This window comes from Onychomys torridus, chromosome X (genome assembly GCF_903995425.1).
Source record: "Onychomys torridus chromosome X, mOncTor1.1, whole genome shotgun sequence".
Taxonomy (NCBI): domain Eukaryota; kingdom Metazoa; phylum Chordata; class Mammalia; order Rodentia; family Cricetidae; genus Onychomys; species Onychomys torridus.
In genome coordinates, this window is record NC_050466.1 from 94566683 (window position 1) to 94587151 (window position 20469).

General features: G+C 42.0%; 1 protein-coding gene across 2 annotated transcripts in view; it reads left to right on the forward strand.

Moving 5' to 3' along the window:
* The first annotated feature begins 3227 nt into the window (after window positions 1-3227).
* Atp7a (ATPase copper transporting alpha) overlaps window positions 3228-20469 on the forward strand; it is a 112032-nt gene continuing 94790 nt past the window's right edge. For both annotated transcript variants that reach the window (XM_036175051.1, XM_036175052.1), the window contains exon 1: window positions 3228-3372. The gene's annotated coding sequence lies outside the window, so the exon portion shown is untranslated. The remainder of the gene's footprint in view (window positions 3373-20469) is intronic.

Consider the following 20469-nt stretch of genomic DNA (forward strand, 5'->3'; position numbering starts at 1 on the left):
TCAACCCCAGCATTCAAAAGGTGGGGAGGCAGGAGGATCACTGCAAATTCCAGGCTAGTCAGGCCCTACATAGTTGAGACCCTGCTTCCCCCACAAAACCAAAAAACTTGAACATTTTTATGAAATCTGTAGAAATATTCAAACTGGTACTAAGCCGTTCAAATTAATCTGAAATGTGATTAAACAAACTTAAAAGATGTTTTAACATGTTAGATCCTACACTTTTTAACCTCAGAACTAGCACTCATTTATAATGAGGTAATGTTCACTATGATTTCTTCTGAGTCAGCTGCATGTAACAGTTTACATTTACTTAGTTTTTGTGTTTGTGCCCACATTCACCACAGTGCACATGTGAGGCTCAGAGGACAACCTTTGGGAGTAGGTTCTCATTTAACTGTAGGTCCTGGGGAATAAACCCCGGTCACCAGATTTGGCAGCGAGTGCACCACCTGCTGACCCATCTTGCCCTCCTTTGGTGGATGATTTTAGCACTAGCCTAACCACTAGTAGAAATGAAGCAGTAGTTCATTGATTCTTGTCCTCACAGTATTCTACCCTGCATGCTTTCCTATTACACTCAGCTAGGTAGGTTCTACCCTTTCATGAAAATGTCAATTGTACCTCTAACACCTTCCTTGGAATTTTATTATTGCCTAGAGTTGGGAGGTCACTAAATTGACTTCTCTGTTATGTATTTCTATGGCTGAAGAATTGAGACAATTTACCTCACAAGCATTGCTAATCCTTTAAAATTCTTTGAGACACTATGAAGTACTTTTAGATTAAGCTGAACATCACAAAGTCCTGTTTTTAACTTTACTCTGAAATGAAATTGTCATGTATTTTTTTGTTATTTCCCCCCAGAGCTGAGGACCGAACCCAGGGCCTTGTGCTTGCTAGGCAAGCACTCCACCACTGAGCTAAATCCCCAACCCCCAGATGTTGCATTTTCTAAAGTTAAAAGATTTGCTCTTTATGTGTGCCACTTCACGGAGGTGCCATTGGAGGCCGGAATAGGGTGTTGGATCCCCTGGAGCTTGAGTTACAGGCAGTTGTGGGAAGTGCTCTTAACCTTAGGGCCATCCATCCCAGCCCCAGATGTTTCCTTTCCCTGGTGACTTCATTAAGAATATATTAGTTCTCTGCTGGGCCATGGTGGCACACGCCTTTAATCCCAGCACTCGGGAGGCAGAGGCAGGCGGATCTCTCTGAGTTCGAGGCCCACCTGAGCTACAAGAGTGAGATCCAGGAAAGGTGCAAAGCTACACAGTGAAACCCCGTCTTGAAAAACCAAAAAAAAAAAAAAAAAAAAGTCACATTTGAAGCAATTTGGAGGTAATTACTGAACTCACAGCAAACCTAAAACCTACTGAAGACATTTTCCTATGACAATATAGTAATGCTGTTGAATATAGTAATCATGAAAAGAACATTAATATGCTTGAGCATTTGTGGGCAGTAGAGAGGATGGAGGCACAGATGACATTTCAGAGTGAGGTGGAAGGGTTACAGAAAATCAATATCTAGATTAACTAGAGGGGAAACTGACTTGCTACCCTGCTTCTCTAAAGCTGGTTTCCTGATTCCTACCATTGAATGAGTTTTATTTTTAATAGTTCAATGACAGTTGTGTTGGGAAAAATGTACCAAGTGGCCAAAGGTATAAACTATGTGAATAGTGATATTTTTGTGAATTTCTTTGAGTTTAACACCTGTCATATTGCACTTATAACTCAATTTGTTGATATTTTGGAGACCACTTAAAAGTCACCTTAGTTTCTTGAAAAAATTAATTTTAAAATTATGTGTATATGTGCTTGGGTATGTGTACATTTGGGTGTGGATGGCCTCCGAGTTCAGAAAACAGTGTTGGGTCCCCTGGAGCTGTAGTTACAAGCAGTTGTGAATTACTTATTGTGGCTGTTGGGAGCTGAATTTGGGTCCTCTACAAGAACAGTATGTGGTCTTAACCACTGAGCCATTACTCTAGCCCCTTTTTATTCAAAAATTTATTTTATTTCATGTATTTATATGTGGGTGTGCTGTATGTATTATATATAGCTCAGGTGTGAAGACCAGAGGACAACTTGGGGAAGTTCTCTCCCTCCATCACGGATGGAGGTCAGGTCAGTAGGTTTGGTGGTAAGCATGGGACGCGACTCAAGGAATTGCCAGCCACTGAGCTATACCTCCAACCCCATTGTATGATTTTTTTTTTTGAGACAAGGTTTCTCTGTGTAGCTTTTGGCGCCTGTCCCAGAACTCACTCTGTATGCCAGGCTAGCCTTGAACTCACAGAGATTCACCTGCCTCTGCCTCCTGAGTGCTGGGCTTAAAGGCGCGCACTACCACTGCCCAGCCCGTGTGATTTTTTTTTTTTAAGAAAATCTCTGTGTATTTGTACCTGTGTGTGCGTGCAAGCACGTACCACAGCATGTATGTGGGTTAGAGGACAGTTTATAGTAGCAGTCTATCATCTGTCATTTGGATAGATTTATTTTTTCTGTATATATGGGTGTTCTGCTTGCTTGTACGTCTGTGCACCAGATGTAGACAGTGTCCTAGAAGGCCAGAAGAGGGCATCAGAGTTGTTACTCGCTAGAACTGGAGTAACAACTGGTTGTGAGCTGCCATTAGTTCTTTGGAAGTCAGTGCTCTTAAGTACTGGGCTATTTCCAGCCTGGAGAATTTTTTTTTTTTAAGACAGGGTTTTACTCTATACCCAGTATGGCCAGGAACTCACTATGTAGCCCAGGCTGGATCCAACTCACCACCCTCTTACCTCATGCAAGCGCTGGAAGTGCAGGCAGGAGGCATCAAGGTAAACCATGATGTCATTGTTAGTTCATGGTTATGATTTTTCTCGTCTGGAGTTAGTTTAGTAAGTAAACACAGTTTGCCAGGTTTACGATATTTTTTTGCTGGACAAGGACGAACTATAGAAGGTTTTTGGCAAGCTCTTATTGTTCAAGCACGTTTTCCCCTGTTTGTTGAGTTTGCATTAGGCTCCAGGGGTGGAAGCCAAAGGGCACTCACTCGAAGCGCCTAACCCATCTCGGCTGAGGCTGCATGCGGGCAGCAGGGGGCGCACGGAGCTCAGGGAGCGCGCTCCCTTTCACGTGACCTGGGCCGTTTTCCCCAGGCGGCCCAGCTTCCGGGCTCCCGCATCACCCGGAAGTGGGGGCCGCGGAGGAGGGCGGGGCAAACGCTGCGGGCTGGGGAGGCTGGGGCTGGGAAAGCCGTCGAGGGAGGAGCTGCCGCCGCTGGCGCCTAGACTCTTCAGTGTGTGTGAGCACCGAGGCTGCGCGCGGCCAGATCGCTACGTCCCTGCGGAGTGCCGGAGCTCGAACCCCAGCCCTGGAAACCCAGGTGAGTCCCACAGCGGCTCCCCGTCGGCGACTTCATTGGAGGGGCCGTCTTGTCAGTTGGTTTACTGTTCACTCTAGGTGGTGAGAAGGTCACCACTCTAAGCTGGGGCAGTCTCTAAACTTCACAACTCACATATTTAACCACACTTAGGTTTCACCCTCCCAACCAGGACAGAGAAAGGAGGTTGGGTCCTGATTTATGTCACTTTGTTGTGCTCTTCTGGAGAGAATATTCTGGTCATCTGTGGCCTGTGTTAGTTAATTGTGGACACTAGAAGGTCTGCCCGTCCAGGACACTTCTTGTGAACTGGGATCGTTGTTTAGTGACATCTCTTTCTACCTACTTTAGATACTGAGGTTCTGAAACCACCATCACTGACTAAATGTTTCGAAAACGGGCATTTAGCTTCTTGTCACGTTCTGGGAGCATTAAGCTAAAAGGAGACTCGACACTCCTTCGTTTTGTCTTTTTGTACTCCATTTCTAGTAAAGTTAGAGCCATCTCTGTCCCACCCTGAGACGCCTTTCGGAGCCTCTTCCTCTGTCCATTTTTCGATTTTCCTCTTCCTCCCCTTTCTCAGTGCTGGGGGTTGAATTCAGTGCCTACCACATGCTGGGCTGCATCTTACTTTTGACAATTTTTGTTGTGATGCCAAGGTTATTTTAAACTCAGACAACATTCATGCTTTTACAAGCCAATATTTTTTTCTAGGATCTGAACTTTGTTTTAATTATAGTCTCATTATTTAGTAATAGGGCTTTGTATTGAGACAGTGTGTGCAGAACATTGAATTAGGTGATACTGAGGTGTGAGGGATGGGGCAATTCCAGATTGAGACAGTTCCTGGACTCAATTGAGTAGAATTCAGCAAGGAAGACCTTGGATTCTAGCAGCCCCACTAATTGGATAAACAACTTAGGTTGTTTATACCATCCCTCTTAATGAAAGGTTATTTTGAACAGAGATTTTAGTGTTTCAATTTCAAACTTTCCTGCATCTATGGTAGTCACATGAAAGTTTTATTATCATACTTGAGTGTCCCACAGTGAAGTAGGAAAGAAACACACAATCACCTAGTCACTTAAAATCTCAGTAACATATATTACAACCAGGAAGTGTTATAAGGGTGTATGGAAAGCAGCATTTGATCTGGGTCTGGAAAAGTAGATAGGACTTAGCTCTGTAGGAATGGAATAGTCCAGGCACAAAAATACTGGTAAGATCACACTGTACACCAATGTGCCTATTTCTAACAACCACCCTTTCAAGATTTCAAGGGGAAAAAAAGACTAAGGTAGAGTGTTACCTTTTCATGGGCAAGGCTGTGGGTTCTATCCCTGGAACCTTGAAAAAAGTTAAAATACACCATTTGGCGGTGGCACACGCCTTTGCCTTTAATCCCAGCACTCAGGAGGCAGAGCCAGGCAAGATCCCTGAGTTCCAGGCTAGCCTGGTCTACAAAGCGAGATCCAGGACAGGCACCAAAGCTACACAGAGAAACCTTGTCTCAAAAAACCAAAAAGAAAAGAAAAAGTTAAAATACAAAAAAAGTCATGAAGGATAGTCATATAGAATTAATTGTTAATCTACAAAAAGCCTATATGTAGAAAAAAAGAAATCACAAACATAGTGAATGTATGAGCTTAATGGTAATATAACCTGAAATTTAAAAGACACAAAAGTAGGTAGGCATGGTTTGTGTTATGTTTCTTTGTTGAGCCTCAATCAGTTTTTAAATTCTGATTATTGTGCCTTCATTTGCAATGACTTAAAAAAAGTATTGGCTCTTGGGTGTGGTGGCAAACACCTTTGAGCAAGCCTGGTCTACACAGAAACCCTGTCTCAAACCGCGTCCCCCCAAATATATTTATTTATTTTTTCTGAGACAAGGTTTCTCTGTGTAGTTTTGGTTCCTGTCCTGGATCTCGTTCTGTAGACCAGGCTGGCCTCCAACTCACAAAGATCGGCCTGGCTGTGCTTTCTGAGTGCTGGGATTAAGGGCGTGCGCCACCACTGCCTAGCACAAGAAACTTTTTTTTTTTTTTTTTGCCAGAGCTGAGGACCGAACCCAGGGCCTTGTGCTTGCTAGGCAAGCGCTCTACCACTGAGCTAAATCCCCAACCCCAAGAAACCTTTTTTAAAGCCAGAAGCTGTTCCAATTTCCGCTCAAGGAGTCCTTGCATTTCTCCTCAAATTGATTTCTCTCCTCATCTTGCTAATGTAATAGAAACTCTTCCAACCAGGGTTAAGATCTTGCTTTGTGACCCCAAGCCACTGTTAAACACAATTGTTTCCTGAAGGATAGCCGAACATCCTTTTTTCCTTAATGCAGAAGACTGTTTTCTTTGAAAAAAAAAGCACGTGAAAGCAGTAAAATTTGTTTTGGGATAAGGGAGAGGAGGCAATGATGGAGACGAAATGGAGGGAGCTCCAGTGTATCCAGGTAAGACATCTAACCTGCACTCCTCTGAGGGCTCTACCAGCTACACAGCCCTTTCTAAAAAGTGTAAGTTACTTGTTAGAGCTGGTTTTTATCGATATACTATAGTATATTCAGATTTGCTTGGCAAATTAAAATAATAATTAAAAATTTTGACATTACAGGGAATGAAAATATATTCATTTTCCAGTTAAGGAAGTAAATTTTCTGAGCTAATACAGTCCCTAGCATAGATGAAAATAGTATTTTGGAGTTTTCTCCTAAAGTCCTCTTTTCCTATCTTTGTTAAAGGGATAGTCCAGGTTTTCCAAGTATTTTTATTCTTAAACTTTTTTTTTTGAGACCAGGTCTCTCATTATGCAGCCTTGGCTGTCCTAGAACTCACTCACTGTACAGACCAAGCTGGTCTTGAGCTCACAGAGATACACCTGCCTCTCTGCCTCTTGAGTGCTGAGATTAAAGGCATGCAACCCCATGCTTAGGAAAAAATTATTTACTTATTTGTGTGTGTTCGTGTCCCTGTGTCCTTTGAAACTAGGAGAGTGTGTCTAATACCCTGGATACTTCCTGCCACTGATGCTGGGACCTGAACTAGGCTCAGTAAATGGTGATCCATCTTTCCAGTCCCATTTTTTGTCTTTTGAGATAGGGTTTCTGGACGAAGCCTTAAATGGCCAGGAGCTTACTATCTAGATTAGGCTAGCTTTAAGTTTGGCAGTGATCTTCCACTATACCTCCCTGAGTGTTAGGATTGTATATATCACTGTATCTTTTTTTTTTAAGCTTAAATTAACATCCTGTCAGAAAAGTGCAATTTTTTTTAACATTTTACTTATTCCTTTTTTTTTTGTACATGTGCATTTGTATGTGGATGTCTGTATGTATGCAACAGCTGTATGTGGAGGTGAGAGGACAACTTGGAGGGATCAAGTCTTCCATCTACTATGTGGGTGCTAGAGATTGAATTCAAGTTATCAGGCTGGGTGGCAGGCACCCTTATCAGCAGCCTGTGATTGTTTTTTTTCTTTTTTAAAAATTTTATTATTTTTTATTATTTTTTTTTATTTTCCCAGAGCTGAGGACCAAACCCAGGGCCTTGCGCTTACTAGGCAAGCGCTCTACCACTGAGCTAAATCCACAACCCCGATTGTTTTGTTCTTTTTGAGACAGTGCCTCATGTTGCCTAGAAACTCCTGTTTCTCTTACTTCCATCTTCCAAGGGATGGGATAATAGATACCAATGTTTGTTATTAGAGGGGAATATTTCCTAGGACTTCAGTAAAAATAAGAATGAGGCAGGTAGCTGATAAACCATGGCTAGAATATTTCAGTTCAAACTACCATTCTGACAATTGTAATTCTTTTACTTCTTGATCTCAGTCTGTATGTTGACTTAATGTGATGGAACTTACTTCTGAGTATGGTGGTATATGCCTAATTCCCAGCACTTGAGATGCTAGGTAGGAATATTAAGAGTTTGATGGGCCGGGTGGTGGTGGTGCATGCCTTTAATCCCAGCACTCAGGAGGCAGAGGCAGGCAGATCTCTGTGAGTTCGAGGCCAGCCTGGGCTACAGAGCGAGTTCCAGGAAAGGCATAAAGCTACACAGAGAAACACTGTCTCAAAAAAAGAAAACAAAAAAAATCCCCAAAAAGTTATGGGTTGGGGATTTAGCTCAGTGGTAGAGCGCTTGCCTAGCAAGCACAGGGCTCTGGGTTTGATCCTCAGCTAAAAAAAAAAAAAAAAAAAAAAAGAGTTTGAGGCCAGCCTGGGCTACGTAGCAAGACCTCGTCTCAAAGAAACAAAATTTAAAAAACCTTGCAGATTTAACTTACTCAGGTAATATGGCAAGAAAAGTACCAATATTTTTTAGGATGCGTGTTATTATAGAGTAGGTGTTGTGTTTCTGGTTTCATAAATGTGTTCCTATGTTGTCTAGCATTGTTAGCAAGTTGATTTCCTCATTTGTGAGTTCAAGTATGATAGATCACACCGATTTTCACAAATACTTCTTTTCTGAATAGAAATGAGGAGAAAATATCCCAATTTTGAGCTGATTATATAAATATCATTGCATGTTGTCTGATTATTTGGAATTGTACAGCTATGCCTAGAGGATTTGTAAAGAGTTACTAATTTTACTGCACCTAGTGTAGAAGTGCAGTTTTTCACACATATAATTGAAAGTGCATTTAAATGGGTTACTTCACACAGCAGGGATAGTGTCTTAGCCTGGCTATTTACACTTGCTGATTTTGTTCATGAAAGCAGTGCGTTTGCATTTGTGATTGCTGCTGCTCCAGCATGTGCAATTGATGTCACAACTAAAGCAGATAGGGAAGGAAGGAAAAGCCGTAATCCTTTCCCTTCTCCACTCCCGGTGGACAGTTTGCAGAGCTCTGGTGCCTCTTGGCATTGGGAAGAAAAGAATTTGTTCTCTCTCTCTCGTATTTTGGTGGTGAGTATTGAATCAGGTCTTCAGGTACATGCTAGCCAAGCACTTTCCCACTGAGCCCTCGCCCTTCTCTTTCTTTCTTTCTTTTTTTTTTTTTAAGCTGAGGATCGAACCCAGGTCCTTATGCTTGCTAGGCAAGTGCTCTACCACTGAGCTAAATCCCCAACCCTCTTTCTTTCTTTTTTAAGTGAGAATTTACATTTTATTTACTCATGTATGTGTTTATACATGTAGGTAGTGCTAGTGATCACACATCCAAGACAAAAAAAGCTCTACCACTCAGTTCTATCTCCAGCTCCACTTTGTTATTTTTGAGATGGTCTCGCTATGTAACCTCAGCTGCCCTGAAAGTTACTAAGTTGTTGTGGCTGGCCTTGAACTTGTAATCCCTTTTTCTCAGCCTCCCACATACTTAAGATTAAAGGCCCGAGTCACCATGCCTAGCTGGGTTCTGCTTCCTTGGGTTTTCATCTGCCATGTGCTACATGCTGCTCAGGAGAAAGAAAAATTGAAAGGGCTTCTATTAAGACCTGAAAAACCATCAAAAGACCAGAACAGAGAAAAAGAACTGAAAAGTCAACAGCCTCCTCTAAAGAAAATTCTCCAAACTCTGTAGCCACTTGTGTGATAAAGTTTCATAAAAGTGCCTCCTAAGGGGTTTGGATCTAGTTCAGTCATAGAGCATGTGCTTAACATGTGAGAATCCCTGCTTTCAATCCATGGCCCACGGAAGACTTGACCTTACAGCTAACCAATAGTTACAAAGGGCTCAGCTGTTAAGAGTTCCAAGTGTGTATTAGTAAACATAATAACAAGTTTAGGGTATAATTTAGTAAATATAGTATAATCTCAAGTGCTGGGATTAAAGGTGTGCATCACTGCACCTATCTCTTTAGACATCTCTTTTAAAAAATATTTATTTGCCGGGTGGTAGTGGCCCATACTGTTAATCCCAATATTTGGGAGGCAAAGGCAGACAGATTTCTGTGAGTTTGAGGCTAGCCTGGTCTACTGAGCAAGTTCTAGGACAGCCTAGGCAATACAGAGAAACTGTCTTGAAAAATGAAAACGAATTATTTCATTTTTATTTGTGTATGTAGGTTCTGAGGAGGCCCAGAGAAGGCATAGACTCCCATGGAGCTGGATTTACAGGTGGTTGTGAGCCTCCAGATTTGGGTGCTGGGAACTGAGCTTTGGTCCTGTGTAAGAGCAGTATGAGCTCTTAACCATGTAGCTCTTTTTTCCCCCTTTGAGAAAGGATTTTACTCCAAGCCTAGGTTTCCTGGACTTACCACGTAGCCTGCTTCAGCTCCCAAGTGTTGGGATTGCAGGTGTGAATTACCACACCTGAATTTTCTTTGTTTTGAGATAGGTCCAAAGCTTGTAGTCCAAGCTGGCTTGAGTTTAGTATAGCCAAGCCTGACCTAGAACTCCTAATCCTCCTGCTTCTACCTCCCCAGTGCTGGGATTACAGCCATGAACCATCACTCCTAGCTGCTTATTTCATTGTTAATTGGGCTATTAAGTTTTAGTTCCGCCGGGCGGTGGTGGCACACACCTTTAATCCCAGCACCCTAGCACTTGGGAGGCAGAGACAGGTGGATCTTTGTGAGTTCAAAGCCAGCCTGGGCTACAGAGTGAGTTCCAGGAAAGGCACAAAGCTACACAGAGAAACCCTGTCTCGAAAAAAACAACAACAAAAGTTTTAGTTCAAATTTATAGCCACAATATGTTTCCCCCCAAAGACAGGGTTTCTCTGTGTATGTATGTCTATAGCCACATATCTTGATAGTGGTTTTTATACATTAGATCTCAATCATATATCTTCAAATATTGTCAGTCTAGAGCACTTATATTTCTAGCTGGGTCTATTAATTTGGGTCACGGAAACCACATAGTCTTCAGAATTTTTTCCTTTTGTTTTTTTGATAATGAATTTCACTTTGTAGTCCACAGTAGTTTAGAACTCACTGTGGACCCAGAATGGCCTTGAATTCAGTGGTGGCCTCTTCCTTTTGTGCTTTCATTATACTTAGACCACTGAGTGATGATTGCTAAGAGATCTGTTTTCTTCCTTCCTCCCTCCCTCCATCCTTTCCTTCCTTTTTTTTTTTTTTGGTTTTTTTGAGACAAGGTTTCTCTGTGTAGCTTCTTGGAACCTGTCCTGGGTCTCACTCTGTAGCCCAGGCTGGCCTTGAACTCACAGAGATCTACCTGCCTCTGCCTCCTAAGTGCTGGGATTAAAGGTGTGCCCCACCAGGCCTGGCACAGATTCCCATATCTTTTTTTTTGTTTTTTTTGTTTTGTTTTGTTTTTTGTGAGACAGGTTTTCTTGGTGTAGTTTTGGTGCCTGTCCTGGATTTGGGATAAAAGGCGTGACCACTGCCTAGCACTTTTTGTGTATTTTTTTGAGACAGAGTGTCAGCGTGTGGGTTGGGTTGGCCTTGAACTTTGAATTCTGCTACCTTAGCCTCCCCAGTGCTGGGATCACAGGCATGTACCATCATGCACTTGCAGTACTTATTTTTATGCATATATGTGATAGGGACCACGATAGTTTTGTTTTAAAAAGAAATCTCACACTTTGTCTGTTGTTTGTACTTTGGTAGGGATAATTTTTTTAGGTTCTGAGGATGAATTGTGGGCTTTGTACATGCCAGGAAAGTTCTATACCACTGGACTAAATCCCTAGCCCAAGACTAGCTAATGTCATAGGGGCAGATTCTATTCCCAGACATAGCATGTGGATAAATTGGGATTTAAAAGCACTCAATCTTGGCTTCAAAGCCTATGCTCTTAAGTAACAAAGGAATTGTAATTCTGTTGCCATTGTTATTTTGAAATAATAGTTTTGCTGTGTTGCTTAGGCTTGTCCCAAACTTCAGTTCAAGCAATTTTCCCTCTTCAGCCTCCCAAGTACCTGTGATTACAGATACCCTCCACTATGCCCACTTAAGATTTATTTATTTTTATTGACACAGTCTTACTATATAATCTAGGGTGGTTTACAGGCTAGGAAGTATGATTCGAAAATACACAGGTAAACCAAGAGTGCTTGTGCATTCCTATAATACTAGCATTGGGAGGTACAAGCAAGAGGATCAAGAGTTCAGTCCCAGGTTGTAGCAAGTTGGAGGCCATCTTATGGGCTATGAGACTATCTCAACACCAAACCAAACCAAAAAACACCCCCCAAAAAGGCATGTGCCAGCACCATCAACATATTTTCCTACCTTTATAGTACACCTGGCCATAATTCACTATTTATAATAATGTGTAGAACTGAAGTGTTCTAAAAGAAAATACAGTAGAACTTACACAGGTACGGATCACAACATTCCCAGTTACATTTCTTGGATCCAGTGAATATATTATTGTCTTGCTATTTTAAGCACCTTAAGTTAACTGTTGCATTACAATGTTGTGTTGTTTGAGAGAGGCAATGTAACATAGGGTTAAAAGTGGCTGGGGACTCTGGTCCTAAACTATCTAGGTTGGAATCCTGGGTCCTCTGCTTGCTCTTGGTATAGGTAATAGGGCATATCCTCACCCTTCTTCACAGTTGTAAAGTGGGGATAATAACAGTACCTACCTCCTAGTGAGTTGACACTTATAATGCTTAAAGAACAATGTCTGGTGCCAGGTGGTGGCAACTCACGCCTTTAATCTCAGCACTCTGGAGACAGGCATGCGGATCTCTCAGTTCGAGGCCAACCTGGTCTACAGAGCGAGTTGCAGGACAGCCAGGACTATTACACAGAGAAACCCTGTCTTGGAAAAACAAAAAACAAACAAACAAAAAAGAACAATGCTTGGCAAGTAGTAAACATGCAATAAATTTCAGTTACTATTATTATTTTAATATAATATTTACTATAAAAGTAATTTTAGCAACCTATGTAGTAAAATTATAAATTATAGTTCTGCTCTACTATCAAATTAGTAGACTATAGGAGCTCGATACTAATCAATACCCACAAGCAATAATTAATTTCTACTTTATGCAACAGAAAAGGGGAAACTGGTATTGGGAGGGCCCAGAAGCCAACAGTACACTCACTGTTTGAACATGCATCTTGGAACTCATGCCAACTAGCAGATGAAATCACCATGATGCAGTCATTCTACTTCCCTACCAAGAAAACCTGTAACAATATGCTTGTGTGTGTAATCAGCAGCCACAGACTCTGCGGCATAGAGATTTTCCAGATGCTTTCCCTAATTGCCAGATGCTCAGTCACAGTTCTGCTTAAGAAGTTTTGAAATAGAAAATGTCAGCAAGCAAAGAGGCTTGGCCATCTCTAACCTAACATGCACAAATAACTATTCTCCCAAAGTTGCTGTAGATGGGATCTCATGCAGTACATCCCTATGCTAGGAAGTAGGTTTTTGATATTACAAAAGAAAGTGAGTAGGAAGGTGTGTTTGGCATGCCTATTCCTAGTGTAGGTGGGACTTCAGTTCCTTTAATTACTCAACAATGATTTACCAACTAGCCACCCTACTCACTAGGGGTATGCTAGTGAACACAATGGACAATCTTATCTATCTGGACTTTTTTTTTGGTTGTTTTTCAAGACAGTGTTTCTCTGTGTAGTTTTGGTGCCTATCTTGGATCTCACTCTGTAGACCAGGCTGGCCTCGAACTCACAGAGATCTGCCTGGTTCTGCCTCCTGAGTGCTTGGGATTAAAGGTGTGTGCCACTGCCTGGCTTCTAAGTTTAGAATTTTGTTGTGAGTTTTCTCAAGGATACAGCTTCATAGACATATTTGTATCAAGTGACTGGGGTCATTAACCCTAGGACCAAGTGGCATTAGACAGGCTAATCAGTATGTACATGAAGTGCTGGTGAGCTGTCTTAGAGATCAGGATAGACAGAAGGAAGTTAGGTGGGGAAAGAGAAAGCTATGCTGTGTGATAGTTGTTAGGGTGCCCAACATCTTCAGGCAAAACAGTGCATTTGATTAGTCTGTCTGCCTGCCTTGTTCCTTTCTGTTTTTCTAGAGCCAGAGTCTCATGAATTCCTGTTGGTTTCAAACTAGCTATGTAGCTGAAGATGACAGTGAGCTCCTAATGCTTCTGCTTCCACTACCTGAGTGCTGAAGAGCAGGCATGTGTCACCATGTCTGTTTCATACACTGGTAGAAACTGAAGCCAAGGCTTCACACAGGCTAGGCAAGGGCTCTACCAACAAATCTCTAGCACTAGCACTAGCCTTGTGTGTTTTTTTGTTTGTTTGTTTGTTTGTTTGTTTTTTTGTTTTCTGAGGGAGGATCTCTTTATATAGCTGAGGCTGACCTCAAACTCCCTGTATAGTTCAGGGTGTCCTCAAACTTTACATGTAGCCCAGTATGGCCTTGAGTTTGCTGTACTCCAAGTGCTAGGATTACAGGTGTGTGTCACTGCACCCAGCCCTAGCTTTGGTTTCTGACTGTGATTCTGCAATAATATGTTTCCCTTTCCCAAATACTAAGGGAAGCAACTACTTGACCCATCCATTTGAAACCTACCAGTAGTTGTTTTATCTTGTAAATCTTTGTGTCTCAGGGGATGGAGCCCAGGCACTTACTCAAGCTAGACCAGCTGTCTGCCACTGAGATACACCCACAGCTCTGGAAATGCAGATTATGTTCTGCATCTGAAGCATGTGGTAAATTTTAGATTATCTTCATAATTGAAGCATCTGGCCAGACCAGTTGTGTCTTGGTTTTCTGATGTTCCTAAACACAACTTGGGTAGAGGTTTCTGAAGAAGGAACTGCTTGTAACCTCTATTTGTTTCCCCTTAGTTTGGTTTACAGCATGAGTGGATTGCCACATGAATGCCTGTTATGACTTGTATTCTCTCTCTTTTTATCTTTGGATTTGATATGTTATCATGTTCTAGGAAGGTTTGGTACTATTGTCCTGGCACTTTTTAGTCCTTTCCCCCCCCCCCCCACTAAACAGGTAGAAATGATCATATTAGATCACTTTGTTGCAGTCCAATTTTTTGTTTGGATGATCTCTATCTTTAACATTTTAATTCTTTGATTTTTATCTTTTGAGACAGGGTCTCCCTATGTAACTCTGATTTGCTATGTAGTCCAAGCTGGTCTTGAACTTTTGTTAATTTTTATAAATCTGCCTTCCAAGTACTGGGTTTACAGACACATGGAAAAAAGTAGCTTTGGGGCTGGTTTTGTTTTTGTTTTTTATACAAGGTCTCACTCTGTAGCCTAGGCTTTCCTCACACTCACTATGTAGACCAGACTAGCCAAGAACTCACAATAATCCTCCTGCCTCAGTCTCCTGAGTGCTGGGATCATAGTTGTGAGCCACCTTTAATATAAGGAAGAGCTGCTTCCTCATTTATGTTTTTTAAAAGCAGAGTAAACAGGTTTATTAAGGAAATGTGAGGAAGAAGGATTACCAGGGAGAAATACTCAACTTGTTTAAGAAAATTTAAAAATATTTGTATGTGGGTATGTGCCATGTTGTGCATGTGAAGGTCAGAGAACAACTTAGAAGACCCTGGGGTCAAATTTAGGTCATCAGGCTTGGTGAGAAGTGCCCTTACTTGAGTACCATCTTGCTAGCCCAACCTAGCTCCTTTTTAATTTTAGAATCCTGAGGTCAGGGCAGGCTCTGCTAGTGTAATCCTGAGAGGGAGTTGCTTGCTTCCTTATTTTATCTCACTGAGAATCTCATCTATGCAACAGGAAGGGGATAGATATATCAGAGAGGAGAAGACATTTTGGAACCAGTTTGGAGTGTCAGGAGTGGAGGTTTCTAGATGTGCCAGTAGATCCTGATCTGCAAGTTTGAGACACCCTACTTTATTTCATCTCAGGCTGTTGTGCTGCATGAACCCACAGGACATGGAATTATGCCATTCTTCACCCTTCAGTCCATTCCCTACTGTGTACAGAAGAGTCCTGCCAAGTTCACAATTTGAATCTTTTCATTTCCCATCTTAAGGTTCTGTTTTGTTTTGTCTTGTTTTCTTTTCTTTCTTTCTTTCTTTCTTTTTTTTTTTTTTTTTGAGACAGGGTTTCTCTTTGTAACAGTCTGGCTATCCTGGAACTCACTTTGTAGTTAAGATTCCTGTTTAACCCAACAAATAAACTTTAGGGGTTTCTGTATTTCAAGAAATTATGCCAGTTTTCTTGCTCTATTTAGTGTGTACTCATTAGTAAATGACAGTATCTGCTCTGTCTAACATATAGGTTATGAATATCAAGTAAAATAATTGTATATGAAACACTTTGTAGACAGTGTGTGGTGAATGGGTGAACTAATATACACTTTGGATATGTTGTATAGTAGTGGAATGTGCACTGAATTTCAGCTGAGTCTGGAGTTTTTCAGTTCTGCTAACACACTGTGACCTTGGGCAAATTAATTGATATTTCTTAGCTTTTGTTTCTTTATTCTGTAAGTTAAAGTTAATAATGCCACCCCATCTATCTAGAAAGTTGCAAGGCTTTAAAAAAAATTTTATTTATTCTTCTCTCATATAGTATATCCTGACCCAAAGCTTCCCCTCCCTCCTCTTCTCCAGATTCACCTCCTCCTCCATTTCCCTTCAGAAAAGGATAGTCCTTGAAGTAATATCAACCAAACATGACATAACAAGATACAATAAGAACAGGCATGAACCCTCCTATCAAGGCTGGACTAGGCAACCCAGTAGGAGGCAAGTGGTCCCAAAAGCAGGCAAAAGACCCAGAGACACCCCAACTCCCGCTGTTATCAGTCCCACAAGAACACCAAGCTATAAAAATCACAGCATGTATTCAGAGGGTCTACTGCAGACCCATGCATGCTCTGTTATTGCTGGTTCAATCTCTATGAACCCTTATGAGCTCTGCTTTGTTGATTCTGTGGACTGTGTTCTCCCCATGTCCTTGACCCCTCTGGCTTCATTCTCCTCTTCCTTGGGGTTCCCTGAGTTTTGAGGGGAGGGACTGGATGGAGATCTCCAACCAGAATTCTCTATCCACCTAATGTTTGGCTGTGGGTCTCTGCATCTGGTTCAATTAGCTGCCAGAGTCAGCCTCTCTGATGACAACTAAACTATGTGTCTGTTATGTCCAGATCGAGGGGACCACAAAAGATCACCATGGAGACTGAATCCTGTATGTAAAAGCAAAGAGCCTTTATTTCAAGCTTGAGCTTGGATTCTCCATCTGTCCCAAGCAGTGATGAAAGCAGAGAGCCCCGAGCCTAGGCAGGGTAGGGTTTTTATCATAGCAGAGGTTGGGGTGAGGGGATTTCCAGGGTTCAGGACCCTGATTGGCTGACATTTGTCTAGGAGTATCTGTAAAAGGGAAATAAATATGTGTGTGCTAGGCTCGGGGACTTCTGGCAATCTTACCTAATGGTTGGAATGTTGGGAATGTCAGATAATTCCCCTCAGATGCTAGCCCTCCCTGGGTGCCAGCTTATGACTTTTCCTGGAGACCAGGAGGTGCCTGCCAGTAAGCTTGTCATGGCAGCTGTATCTGGGCCCCTAATCCTGTCATGGCAGCTGTGTGGTCAGGCTGTTTTGGGCCCCCCACAGCATCTATCTATAAGTATAGCACAACCTCATTTGGAAACATTTCATCATTTTTGTTTGTTTTGTTTTGCCAGTTGTGTATGGTTCTACCCTAGAACTCTGAATTCTTGTTTTGTTTTTTTGTTTTTCTAGACAGGGTTTTTGTGTGTATATCTGGATGTCCTGGAACTTGTTTTGTAGACCAGGCTGGTCTAGAACACAGAGATCCTTCTACCTCTGCCTACCAAGTCCTGGGATTAAAGGCACATGCCACCACTGCCTGGCAAAAACTCCATTTTTATTACATTTATGCACGCGTGCGTGTGTGTGTTTATTCACTTACATAGAGCAAGAAAATGGATATAACTTTTTAAAATACTCATGCGCACATTCAGTAAATCACCAAGTCTGTGGTCTAGTCCTTAATATTTCTCAGATTTATCTACTTTGCCCTATCTTCATTTAGTCCCTGATCTGTTTTTCCTTTATGAACGATAGCATTTTATGAAAAAATTGTGGCAAATGTGTGTGTGTGTGTGTGTGTGTGTGTGTATGTGTGTGTGTGTGTGTGTATGTGTGTGTGTGTATGTGTGTGTATGTGTGTATGTGTGTGTATGTGTGCGTGTGTGTGTGTGTGTGTGTGTGTGTGTGAAAGTGAAATGTGCCATTGTAACCATTGTTTGAATTTTTAATCTTTTAAGACAGGAGCTCACTGTACATTCTGGCCTTCTACCTCTACGTGGATTGGGGCATTGAACTCTAGTTTTCAGGCTTGTGCAGTAAGTCTTTACCTGGGAGTCATCAAGCAATCCTTATTTTACATAAACATAGACCCATTCAATAGTGGCAAATGTGTTTGTGCTGAGCGAAGCTGCAAGTGCATCCTTTAATAAGAAAGGTGAAAACTCAGCTTGCCAAGGGGAAAATGACCCCCTTGAGCTTGTTAAGAGCTATATTAAGAGACTGGAGAAGACTGCTCAGTGGTTCAGAGTACTGGCTGCTCCTTCGAAGGACCTGAGTTTGATTCCCAGCACCTGCATGGTGACTCACAACCATCTGTAACTCTAGGAGATATGATGCTCATATAAAGAAAAATAAATACAATTTTTAAAATTAAAATACCTTATGAGAGAATTTTTTTTTGTTCTGTGAAACTTTAAAGAAAAAACCTAGCTCCTTTTCCTGTTATATTTTATTTATTTTTTTTGTTTTGTTTTTTTGTTTTTGTTTTTTCGAGACAGAGTTTCTCTGTGTAGCTTTGCACCTTTCCTGGAACTCTCCTGGTAGCCCAGGCTGGCCTTGAACTCACAGAGATCCATCTGGCTCTGCCTCCCAGTGCTGGGATTAAAGGTGTGCGCCACCACTGCCCAGTTTATTTAGTTTTTTAAAAGAATAATTTGTGTATTTTATGTATATAGATGTTTTGTCTGTATTTATATCTGCACACCAGAAAGAGGACATTGGATCTCATGAGACTACAGTTATAGATGGTTGTGAGCCACCATATGGGGTGCTGGGAATTGAACTTAGGACTTTTGGAAGAGCAGCCTGTACTCTCCCTAGCCCTTCCTCTTAAATTTTAAACATCACCTCACAGTGCATGATAAATGCTTACTTAAGTTGGGAAAGCCATTAAATTTGTGTCTATGGGAAAAACCAAGGTACACATTAGGGTTTGTGTATGGGAAAAAACATGGTACACTTAGGGTTGATGTATGGGAAAAAACATGGTACACTTAGGGTTTGTGTCTGGGAAAAAACATGGTACACTTAGGGTTTGTGTATTGGAAAAAACATGGTACACTTAGGGTTTGTTATGGTCTGTGCCTTCAGGTATCCACTGGGGATTTTGGAGTGAGAGACTGTGGAGGGACGGCTACTGTTAAACTTACACAGTCTGTGTTTTAATCAGTTTATCTTTCTCTCTGCCTATATGTCCAAATTGAACTTCTTTCTTGTTTTATTTTTTATTTTTTATTTTTTTCCGAGACAGGGTTTCTCTGTGTAGCTTTGCACCTTTCCTGGAATTTACTCTGTAGCCCAGACTGGCCTTGAAGTCACAGAGATCTGCCTGCCTCTGCCTCCCGAGTGCTGGGATTAAAGGTGTGTGCCACCACTGCCCAGCTATCTTTCTTGCCCCCCCCTACACCTTTATTTCAGAAGAGGGCAACAGATTCCGCTATAGATTGTTGTGAGCCCCCATGTGGTTGCTGGGATTTGAACTCAGGACCTCTGGAAGAGCAGCCAGTGCTCTTAACCACTGAGCCATCTCTCCAGCCCCCGTTTCTTTCTTTTTTTTTCCTTTTTTTTTTTTTTTTTTTTTTTAGACAGGGTTTCTCTGTGTAGCCCTAGCTGTCCTGGAACTCACTCTGTAGACCAGGCTGGCCCCAAACTCAGAGATCTGCCTGCCTCTACTTCCTGATTTCCCAATGCTGGGACTAAAGGCATGTGGCACAACCACCTGGCTGAATTTCTTTCTTTGTTATTTTCACTTTTTCAAGAGAGAGTTTCTTACCACGCTGGCCACAGACTCAGAGATCTGCCTGCCTCTGCCTCCCATGTCCTGGGTTTAAAGATGTGCACCACCACTTGGCTGACTTTCTTATATTCACAGTCACACTTTCTTTTTTAAAAAAACTGGTTTCTTTATTTTATTTTGTGTATTTTGGTGCTTTGCCTTCATGTATATCTGTATGATGGTGTCCAATCCTCTGCAACTGGAGTTACAGTTGTGAGCTGCCATATGGGTACTGGGAATTGACTTGGGTCCTTGGGAAAAACAGTCAGTGCTTTTAACCACTGAGCTATAACTTCAACTCCCATTGTCACATTACTTTCAATTGTATTTATTTTTTAAAATTATGTGAAAGTGTTTGTACCTCTACCCTGTGTATACAGTGTCTGTGGAGGCCAAAAGTGGGCTTTGGATCCTCTGGAAAGGGAGTTAAAAGTTAGTTGTGAGCTACATGATATGGGTTCTGGAAGCAAGTTAAGGTCCTCCATAAAAGTAGCAAGTACTCCTAATTGCTGAGCTATCTCTCTAGCCCCAAGTCATGTTGCTTTCTTTTCTTCTCCCTCCCTCCCTCCCTTCCTCCCTTCCTCCCTTCCTTTCTTCCTCCCTCCCTCCCTCCCTTCCTTGCTTTCTTTTGTTCTTTTCTCATATATTATGTCCCAACCTCAGTCCCCGCCCCCAACTCCTCCTACTCCCTTCCACCCCATCTCCTCTCTCCCCCAGATCCACTCCTCCTCTGTTTCCCTTCAGAAAAGAGTGGGCTTCCTAGAGATATAAACCAGACATGGCATAACAAGTTACAATAAAACTAGGCACATACTCTCATATCAAGGCTGGATGAGGCAACCCAATAGGAGGAAAATGGTCCCAAGAGCAGGCAAAAGAGTCAGAGACACCCCTACTCCCACTGTTAGGTGTCCCACAAAAACACCAAGCTGTACCATAACATATATGTAGAGGACCTAGCTCAGACTCGTATAGGCTCCCTGATTGTCAATTCAGTCTCTGTGAGCTCCTATGAGCGCTACTTAGTTGATATTGTGAACTGTATTCTTGTGGCGTCTTTGACCCCTCTGGCTCCTACAGGTCTTACCCCATTTCCTCACTGTTCCCCTAGCTCTGCCTATCTTTGGCTGTGGGTCTCTGCATCTGCTCCCATCAGTTGCTGG